Source organism: Chlorocebus sabaeus, chromosome 17 (assembly GCF_047675955.1).
Source record: "Chlorocebus sabaeus isolate Y175 chromosome 17, mChlSab1.0.hap1, whole genome shotgun sequence".
Lineage (NCBI taxonomy): Eukaryota > Metazoa > Chordata > Mammalia > Primates > Cercopithecidae > Chlorocebus > Chlorocebus sabaeus.
Window position 1 is genome coordinate 62,237,969 of NC_132920.1, and position 10,403 is coordinate 62,248,371.

Here is a 10,403-nt window from a genome sequence, read left to right on the forward strand (position 1 = left end):
AAAATTACCCATTGATGGTTGATTCCCATAGGTTGATCCTTAGGTTTATTCCATATCTTCATTATTGTGAATAGTGCTGTGATAAACATGAGAGTATAGATATCATTTTGATACATTGATTTTCTTTATTTTGAGTATATACCAAGCAGATTTGCTGCATTATATGGTAGTTATATTTTTAGTTTATCTATAAAGCTCCATACTGTTCTTCATAGAGGCTGTATACTAGTTAGCTGGATTCTCTCTCTCTTTTTTTTTTTTTTTTTTTTAGAAAGACTACTTATTTAGAGCAGTTTTATGTTCACAGCAAAACTGAGAGATAGAGATTTTCTGTATACTCCCTGCCTCCACACATGCACAGCCTCCCTCATGATGAATATCGCTCACCACAGTGGTATAGTTGCTATGATGGTGATCCTATATTGACACATAATCACCCAAAGTCCATAGTTTACATTAGGGTTGACTCTTGTTGTTGTATATTGTATGGCTTTACTCAAAGGTATAATGACATGTGTTTATCATTACAGTAACATATAAAGTATTTTCACTTCCCTAAAAACCCTCCGCTCTGCCAATGTATCATTTTCTTCTCTTGCCAATCCTTTGGTAACCACTGATCTTTTTACCATATTCATAATTTCGCTTTTTCCATAATGTTGCATAGCTGGAATAATGCAGTAAGAAGGCTTTTCAGATTGAATTGTTTTACTTCACAATATGCAGTTAAGTTCCTCCATGTCTCTTCATAGCTTGATAGTTCACTTATTTTTATCACTGAGTAATATGCTATTATATGGCTGCGCCACATTTCACTCATTCACCTATTGGAGAATATCTTGCTTGCTTCAAAAATTGGTTGAATTTGTATATCCATGCTCATGAGGAAGTTTTCTTATTGTTTACAAAAAAATCATTATCTGGTGTTGGTTGAATGGGTTGATATGTACTCGTTTTTATTTCTGGGGTAGAGTTTATGTAGAATTATATTATTTTATTTCTATAATTTATATAATTATAAATTATATAATTTATATAATTATAAATTATATAATTTATAATTAAATTATATTATTTCTTCCTAAATATTTAGTAGAACTTAGCAGTATAGCTATCTGGGTCTGGAGTTTTCTTTGTAGGAAGGTTTTCAACTATGGCTAAATTTTCTTTAATAGATATAGGGCAATACAGATTACCCTTTCTTGATTGAGATTTGGTAATTTTCATTTTTCAAGGAATTTTTCAATTTTGGCAATTTAGCCATATTTAGTCACATAAATTTTGTAATACTGCTTTGTTTTTTAAAAGTATCTATAGAATCTATAATATCACATTATTTGTTTCCAAAGTTATTAATTTATATCTTCTCATTTTCCTGAGCAGTCTGACTAGATAAAAGTTTATTACTTTCATTGAACTCCTCAAATTCTTTGGTGGTATTGATATTTCCTATAGTTTTTCTGTTTTATTGGTTTCAGCTTTGACATCTTAGTCTCTTCATCCTGCTATAATAAAATGCCATACACTGAGTAACTTATAAACAAAAGAAATTGATTTCTCACAGTTCTGGAAACTGCAAAGTCCAAGATCGAGGTGCTGTCAGATTTGATGTCTGGTGAGGGACCACTTCATGGTTCATAGATGCATTATTTTTCCCTGTGACCTTACATGGCAGAAGAGGTTAAGGGTATCTCTTGGATCACCTGTCTAAGACCATTGATCGACTTATGAGGGCTTGGCCCCCATGACCTAATCATGTCCACAAAGCCCCATCTCCTAATAATATCACCTCTGTGATCTCATTTTATCATGTAAATTTTGGAGAAACACAAACACTCAGACCATAACATGTATTTATGATTTCCTTTCCAATGCTTCCTTTGGGTTTAATTTTCTCTTCTTTTTTTTCTAGTTTCTTAAGGTAGAAGTCAACGTCATTGATTTGAGACTCTTCTATTATAGATATCAGTGTTGAAAAATTTTATTTACTGTTGTAGCTGCATTCCACAATTAATGATATGTTGTATTTTCATTTTCACTTAGTTAAAAACACTTTCTAATTTCTGTTTTTATTACCTCTGACCCAGAGTTATTTGGATCTGTGTTACTTGGTTTCCAAATAGTTGAGTTTTTCCAGATATAATTTTGTTATTGATTTCTAATTTGATTGCTTTTTAGTCAGGGAATATGTTTCATATGACTTAAATTCTTTTGACTTAATCCTTTTATTAAGATACATTGCATGATCTAGAGTAAGGTCTATTTTGGTAAGTGTTCCATGGGTACTTAAGGAGAATGTATTCAAGTCTCCTCTATTCTTGCTGATTTTCTGTCTCCTAGTTCTATCAATTGAGTAAAGAGATACAGAAATCTCAGACTATACTTATTAATCTACCTGTTTTTTTTGCAGTTCTGTCCATTTTCTTTGTATCATGTATTTGGAAACTTTTATGTTATTATGTACATAAATGTATAGGACTGTCATATCTTGATTAATTAAAACTTTTGTCATTATGAAATGACCTTGCTTATTGCTGGTAATATTTTTACAATGAAATCTACTGCAGTATTAAATAGCCACACCCCATAAGCCTTCTTTTGTCAAGTGTTGATATATCTTGTTCTGTCCTTTAACCAATGTGTGTCTTTTTATTTAAAATATACTTCTTGTAGACAGCATTTAGATGGGCTTTGCTTTTTTATCCATTCTTACAATCTGCCTTTGTTTTTGTTTGGTTGGTTTTTTTTTTTTAGTTTTTGTTTTCTTAATTTTATTTTAGGTTCAGGGGTACATGTGCAGGTTTGTTATATAGGTAAATTGCATGTTGTGGGGGTATGGTGTACAGACTGTTTCATCAGCCAGGTAGTAAGTATAGTACCTGACAAAAAGTTTTTTGATTCACACCCTGCTCCCAACCTCCACCCTCAAGCAGGCCCTGGATCTTTGGTTCCCTTACTTGTGTTCGTATGTGTTTAATGTTTAGCTCCCACTTAAAAGTGAGAACATGTGGTATTTGTTTTTCTGTTCCTGTGTTAGTCTGCTCAGTATAATGGCCCCCAGCTCTATCTTTGTTGCTGTGTAGGACATAATTTCATTCTTTTTTATGGCTGTGTAGGATTCCATGGTGTCTATGTTCCACATTTTCTTTATCCAGTTTACCGTTGATGGGTATTTAGGCTCATTCCATGTCTTTGCTGTTGTGAAGAGTACGGTGAGCAGGATTCCTTTTACAACGGGAATGGGCTTGGGAACAAGGCCCAACGATGAGGCCAAGTTGAAAAGAGGGCTCAGAGAATCCCATCTACAGTTTGGTCAAGGAGAGACTCTGTCACTTGCAAAATAATTTTGAAGGAGACTTAATTGCTATCATTCATTCATATAATGCTGGGTACTCAAAGCATGAGAACGCAACAGTCCATGCCTTTTTCGTATTCATTTTCATGAGGTACATGAAATATATAACATCTTTGGATATCTGTTACCATACTCAAAACTTTTACATCCTCTGTATTCTCTACTAATGAATTTGCCTTTATGCATGGTATGCTTGATTAGTATTTGCATTGTGCTTTGAATTTCTAAGCATGTTGAAATAATTGATTAGTTATTTCTCCCATAACCCCATATGAGATAAGCCTAATGCTTAGTTCTTATGTAATGTTTCCAACATCAGCACTTTTAATAAATATCACCTAGTTAGTTTTGATATCACTCTTGAAGGCTATTATCTCTACTTTATAAGAAAAACAGAAACAGGATGAATAAACCACTTTTCTGAACTGATAAAGGGAATAATTTTGAGGAATAAGAAAATTGGGTCTCAAATAGAATAAAAAACAAGGGAGAATCTATAAGCACTTTAAAGATCTTATGAGTTTTTTTGCATAATAGCCCTAAATGCAATCTAAATAGAAAAAAAAATAATTTAGGAATCATGTAACGTCAGCTAACTTTTATGAAAATTTAGGATAGTCACTTCAACTTACTTTGCTACATTTTCTTTACCTCTAAAATTACAATGGTTAAGACTTACTGACCTTTTTTGGAAAAATTGTAAAGAAATACCAATTAATGTATGTGAAAAAAATCTTCAAAGAACAGTATGATTAACAGTGTCACCATTTTAGAATGCAAAGGTATATCTGTCTTGTGCTTTTGAACAAAATTTGTTGATTCACAAAAGCCTGAATATATCCCCAAATTCCACCCACAAGATGAGGTCCTAACTTTTTTGCATGACTAGCCTTTCAGTCCTTTCAAGTACCCTCTATCTTGTCCCTGCATGACCTGTTCCCTGAATACCTTTCAAGCCTCATTTCTTGCCAGTCTCTGTTCTTTTCATTATGCTCTGGGCAATCTGACTTCACTAACCCTGCAAAAACCCTACTTCAGTTCCTTCATATGTACATTTTTCCTCTTTGTGAATCCCTGTTGCTTTCACCTGGTTACTCCTACACATTCATTAAAAGGCAATCGTTCAGCAAAGCTTTCTGATCTCCCACACCAGCCAATTCTTTTTCCTGCATAAATAGAAATTATTATATACTTTTCCTTTATATCATTGATCAGAATTATAGTTAAATACATATATAGTATGTGTGTGTATATATATGTATATGTATATTTGATTTGTTTAAAATCTACTTTCTCCCACTAAACTGCAACTTCCATGAAGGTGTAGTGTAGTGTAGTGTAGTGTCTGGTGTGCTCAGGGCTTTAATTCCCAGTCTCTAGCTCAGTATCTCATGTCTAAAAGGTATTACCTGAATATTGTTGAATATTCTTGTTATGTCGTACCTCTTTTTTTTTGAGAGGAATTTTTTTATTTTTTTATTTTATTTTAAGTTCTGGGATACATGCACTGAACATGCAGGTTTGTTTCATTGGTATACATGTGCCATGGTGGTTTGCTACACCCATCAACCCATCATCTAGGTTTTAAGCTCTGCATGCATTAGGTATTTGTCCTAATGCTCTCCCTCCCCTTTTCCCCTACCCCCAAAAAGGCCCCAGTGTGTGATGTTCCCCTCCCTGTGTCCATGTGTTCTCATTGTTCAGCTCCGACTTATGAGTGAGAACATGGGGTATTTGGTTTTTTGTTCCTGTGTTAGTTTGCTGAGGATGGGTTCCAGTTTCATCCATGTCCCTGCAAAGGACATGAACTCACTTTTTATGGCTGTATAGTATTCCATGGTATATATGTGACACATTTTCTTTATCCAGTCTATCATTGATGGACATTTGGGTTGGTTCCAAGTCTTTGCTATTATAAACAGTGCTGCAATTAACACATGTATGCATGTGTCTTTATAGTAGAATGATTTATAATCCTTTGGGTATATACCCAGTAATGAGATTGCTGGGTCAAATGGTATTTCTGGTTCTAGATCCTTGAGGAATCACCACACTGTCTTCCCCAATTGTTAAACTAATTTACACTCCCACCAGCAGTGTAAAAGCATTCCTATTTCTCCACATCCTCTCCAGCATTGGTTGTTTTCTGACTTTTTCATGTTTACCTTTCTAACTGGTGTGAGATGGTATCTCACTGTGGTTTTGATTGGCATTTCTCTGACCACTGATGATGAGTTTTTTTTCATATGTGTGTTGGCTGCATAAATGTCTTTTTTTGAGAATTATCTGTTCATATCCTTAGCCCACTTTTTGATGGGATTTTTTTTTTTTTGATTGTACCTCTTAGTTACCTTTCTCTTCTAGATCACAAATATGCTACTGGAGAACATAGAAAAACCAAGTATATTTGGGAGCAACAATTTAGCTAATGTTAGAAAGAAAAGTAGGAAAACTGCTGGTTTTAGCCCTTACTTATACCAAAATGTTGAGATCCTGGACTTTTGATGTCAGTTTACCTTAGTTATGAAGATTGCTTAAGGTGTAAACAAGAGATCCTAAATTCATGCACAAGGAGGGTCTGAATTCAAGAAAACTCCAATATCATAGTTGGGGGTATGGTGTTTGAGGGAATAAGCAGAATAAATAGACATTTCATCATTCGTATCATGGGCAACAGAAAAGAAAGGTCATTGGGAATAAGCATTAATTTTGTGAAGAACACATTAAAAGATAGGGTGATAATTTTTTACTGAGGTGAGATTTTTAAAAAGGTAAATAAAGTTAGAACTATTACAAGGAACCACAAATTGTAATGACACAATGCAAAATAAATAAATACTTCTTTCATACTAATAAAGGTAGAAATGGACTTTAGAAAGCCAAATAATTTGTATGGGAATAAATATGGTCAAGGAATTTAGAGAAATATCACATAGATGAAAACAGTTAAAGGTGATAGTTATGAAGACAAGAAAAAAAAATCTAATAGAGTTATCTTGGTTGTTTTTTGTTTGTTTGTTTTGTTTCATTTTGTTTTGTTTTGTTTGAGATGTAGTCTCACTCTGTGGCCAGGACTGGAGTGCAGTAGCGCAATCTTGGCTTACTGAAACCTCTGCCTCCCAGGTTTAAGCGATTCTCCTGCCCCAGCCTCCCGAGTAGCTGGGATTACAGTGCCTGCCACTATGCCTAGATAATTTTTTGTAATTTTAGTACAGACGGAGTTTCACAATATTGGCTAGTCTGGTCTCCAACTCCTGACCTCATGATTCACCCGCCTCAGCGGGATTACAGGCGTAAACCACCATGCCTGGCCCCAATAGAGTTTTAGTACATATTCTTGAGGACAATGTGTAAACAAATAGAATAAAAATAATAAGTATGTTTGGTAGAAAACTAATTTTCTCTGTTAAAGAGAAAATTCTATACATCTAAAAGAGTCCTCCACATACTACAAAATTCAGAAAAGATAAATTCTCAAGTAAATTATATTAAAATTATTTAACTATAAGTTAAAAATTATATACTGTGTAAGCCCAAAGAGCAAACTTCTTTTTTTTTTTTTCATTAAAGAAAACTGTTGCTTGTTCTTAGGTTTCCTTTCTGCTTTGTTAAACAAGAGAAGATAATGGAGAGGTTAGGGGGAAAAACAGCCCAACTGACCTCTCCCCAACTACCTTGTAACGCCAGAGGGCTTAGAATGAATAGTATCCACTTCATTCAATTAAATAAAAAAACGTTAAAAAATCACCACAAAACTCCAGAAGGAAAATTTGCGGTCTGAAAGGACAGGTAATGCAATCATTATTTAAATAATTGATGAAAATATGGTTACACATTTTATGAAAGCAATTCTGCTTGAAAGTAAAGACATATAGCAAAAAATGAAAGTAAACAATAAAATTTGTTCTAAAATCCCAAATTATACAAGCACAAATCCAACAGTATTAATTCCAATTACTGATTATTTAAAAATAACCAGAGACTTAGATGCAAAAAAAAAAAAAAAAAAAAAAAAAAAAAAAAAAAATGTTTCTTGCAAATCTACATAGTAAGGAAAGATGGAAAACAAATAAAATGCTCCATTAAATAGAATTGGATAAACAAATTGTGATATATCCTTAAAAACAAAAGGCTCTTTTAAACTCTTCTAAAACTCTTGTTTTATCAAAGTATTTAAGGAAATGTAAAGACAGGTTACAACAGTGAGTACTATGATTATTTCAAATCATTGCGTAATGCACTGTAATAAGTTTTTTTGTTTTTTGAGATGGAGTCTTGCTCTGCCCCAGACTGGAGTGCAGTGGCGCGTTCTCGGCTCACTGCAATCTCCACCTCCTGTGTTCAAGCGATTCTCCTCCCTCAGCCTCCAGAGTAGTTAGGACTACAAGTGCGCCCCACCATGTCTGGTAATTTTTTTTTTTTTTTGTATTTCACTGGAGACAGGGTTTCACCGTGTTAGCCAGGATATTCCCGATTTCCTGACCTTGTGATCCGCACACCTCGGCCTCCCAAAGTGCTGGGATTACAGGCATGAGCCACCATGCCCGGCCAATAATTGTTTTAATAAGAAAAGTTAACCCTGTCTCTACTAAAAAAAATACAAAAAACAAGCCAGGCGAGGTGGCGGGCGCCTGTAGTCCAGCTACTCGGGAGACTGAGGCAGGAGAACAGTGTAAACCCGGGAGGCGGAGCTTGCAGTGAGCTGAGATCCAGCCACTGCACTCCAGCCTGGGCAACAGAGTGAGACTTTGTCTCAAAAAAAAAAAAAAAAAAGAAAAGAAAAGTTAAATAATAGTTTTTATAAATTGTTTTAGCCACTTATATATGCTCAAAGTATGTTTAGAGTTTAAGATGGGTTTGATCAAATTTGAATATGTAGAAAAACTTGGGGGCTAAAATCCCATATCTATCCATTTTAACTATATTGATTATTAAAAAAAAAAAAAAAAAACCCAGAAAAATATGTCTATAATATTAAGATAAAATGAGTTACAAATCTAAGTCACAACAAGATACTTATTTGTACATCTTTAAATATAAAATTAAAATCAGGAAGTCATCTGAGGTGTACCATGTTTCAGTAACTGGCAAACTTCATGTAGAATTCATAAGTGTCTTTTGATGGATAACCTGGGAAATTTTGATAATTAATGAATAAGATTTTTCTTCAAAATTTTAAAACATATTTTCCAAAAGGAGGTGAAAAAGTAATGATGACAAATAGGTGCAAGTATATATAGCTGGAGTCAGAAAACAAGCTTATGTAATCTAACTCTTTTTTTTAAGGCTATGTGCATCTTCACCTTTAATAAATACTGCGAACATTTAAAAACCTGACAATGTCAATGACTGGTGAACATGTCACATGTGATGAGTGTGAAATGGCATCTCTTCGCAGCAGGTGCTGGAGACAGTCTGGCCTTAGAGAAGCACTTAGACAGTTATAGCAAGAATGTTTTATAAATGGTGTTTGATATAGTCTAAGATTAATGGGGAATAAAAACACGCTGCTTAGAAATAATTATTCATAGATCTAAAGTCAACAAAATCTTTTTTTTCTAATGTAACAATATATAAGATTTTAGAGAAAGGGAGAACAACTTGAAATAAATCAGAAAACACTTTTATATTAATCATTCTTTTCATATACTTCAAATTTGTACTTAATGCCTTTCTCCTCCTTCACATCAGAGGCAACACCTTGTGGGTATTCTGGGAGAAGTGTACATTTGTCTAAATCATATTCTGGGGGATAAAAAGTGTAACTTTCAAGGTCTTGCATGATCCATACCACAAAGTTTAAAATGGTCTCTTAATTCATGGATTCCTTATAAATAGAACTGACTCCAACTGTAAAAACCATGTCTAGTTTATTCGCTAATTCTAGTTGCTCAATACGCTTTAAGGCATCACCCAGACTTTAGGCAGGAAAAGGAGCTCTTTGTGGTGGTTCCTTGGATTCTCTACTGACAACTAAATTAATTATATACTTTAAAGGTTGATTCTTCTCAGTCATCGAGAACCAGGTCTTCCTACTCAAAAATACTAGATTCTGTTTACCTTCTACTGAAGAGGGTGTGGTCATTCTTTGGAATTGAATTTATTTCTGAGCTGGGGTCAGGGCAGGTCCCCTTTCCTGACGATGCCCATCTTCTGGGAAATAGTGACAATGCAGTTTAGCGGATGAACCATGACAACAGCAGTTAACACCTATGAGCTGGGTCGCTACACCAGGATGCAAGGCCAAGAATCGTGTGAAATTCTAACTCTTGTTTTTATATTGCCAGTCATTACTTCCATTTCTTCCTTGGATTTGGGTTACTGTTGATGAATAAGATTATTGCTAATATTTATAATATTTTATCAGTATTACATTTTGTGATTAATAGGAAATATTTTACATCTGTAAATTAGATAATGGTTCACCTATAAATATTTTTAGCCAAATAAGAAATTAAAAAATTTACAGGATTAAGTATAGTTATAACATTTGCTGTTTTCAGTTGCATGAATATTATATGGGGAGAAGAGTTAACCTGTAAATAAATAACTATTCAACCTTGATTTTCACCTTTGTTTACTTAAATGTATATTTTCAGTCTTCTGACAAATTTATTTTTGATTATGACTTTTTGTTTGTTTGTTTGTTTTGATTTTGCTTTTTGAGTCATGGAAAATCATTTATAAAGAGAAATACAACATGACTGTCTTTTTTTCCAAAAGAAACATAACACTTGCATAGAAAAGTTTCAACTGTGAGGCAATATCTACCACAATCATTAAGGCAGATGGTTTACCTTCCTGTAATATTCAATTATCTCCTAGCTACCTATAAGTATATAATGTGACGTGTTGAGTGCCTTATATTTATTCCATACAAGCTTAACGGTATTATAATTGCTTCACCTTTTTGATTCATATCACTTTAGTTTTGATGATGTTAGTATTCTACTGATTTTTTTTTTAAAAAAACACTTTTGTTTGTACACGTATTCCTCAGATAGAACAAACAAACATCAGTGGAGGCTGCTGACTCTCTTTAGTTTCT

At 33.7% G+C, this 10,403-nt stretch overlaps 1 pseudogene; it reads right to left on the minus strand.

Moving 5' to 3' along the window:
• Nucleotides 1-8,984: 8,984 nt before the first annotated feature.
• Nucleotides 8,985-9,547, minus strand: LOC119620162 (dihydrofolate reductase pseudogene; annotated as a pseudogene).
• Between the last annotated feature and the right edge of the window lie 856 nt (nt 9,548-10,403).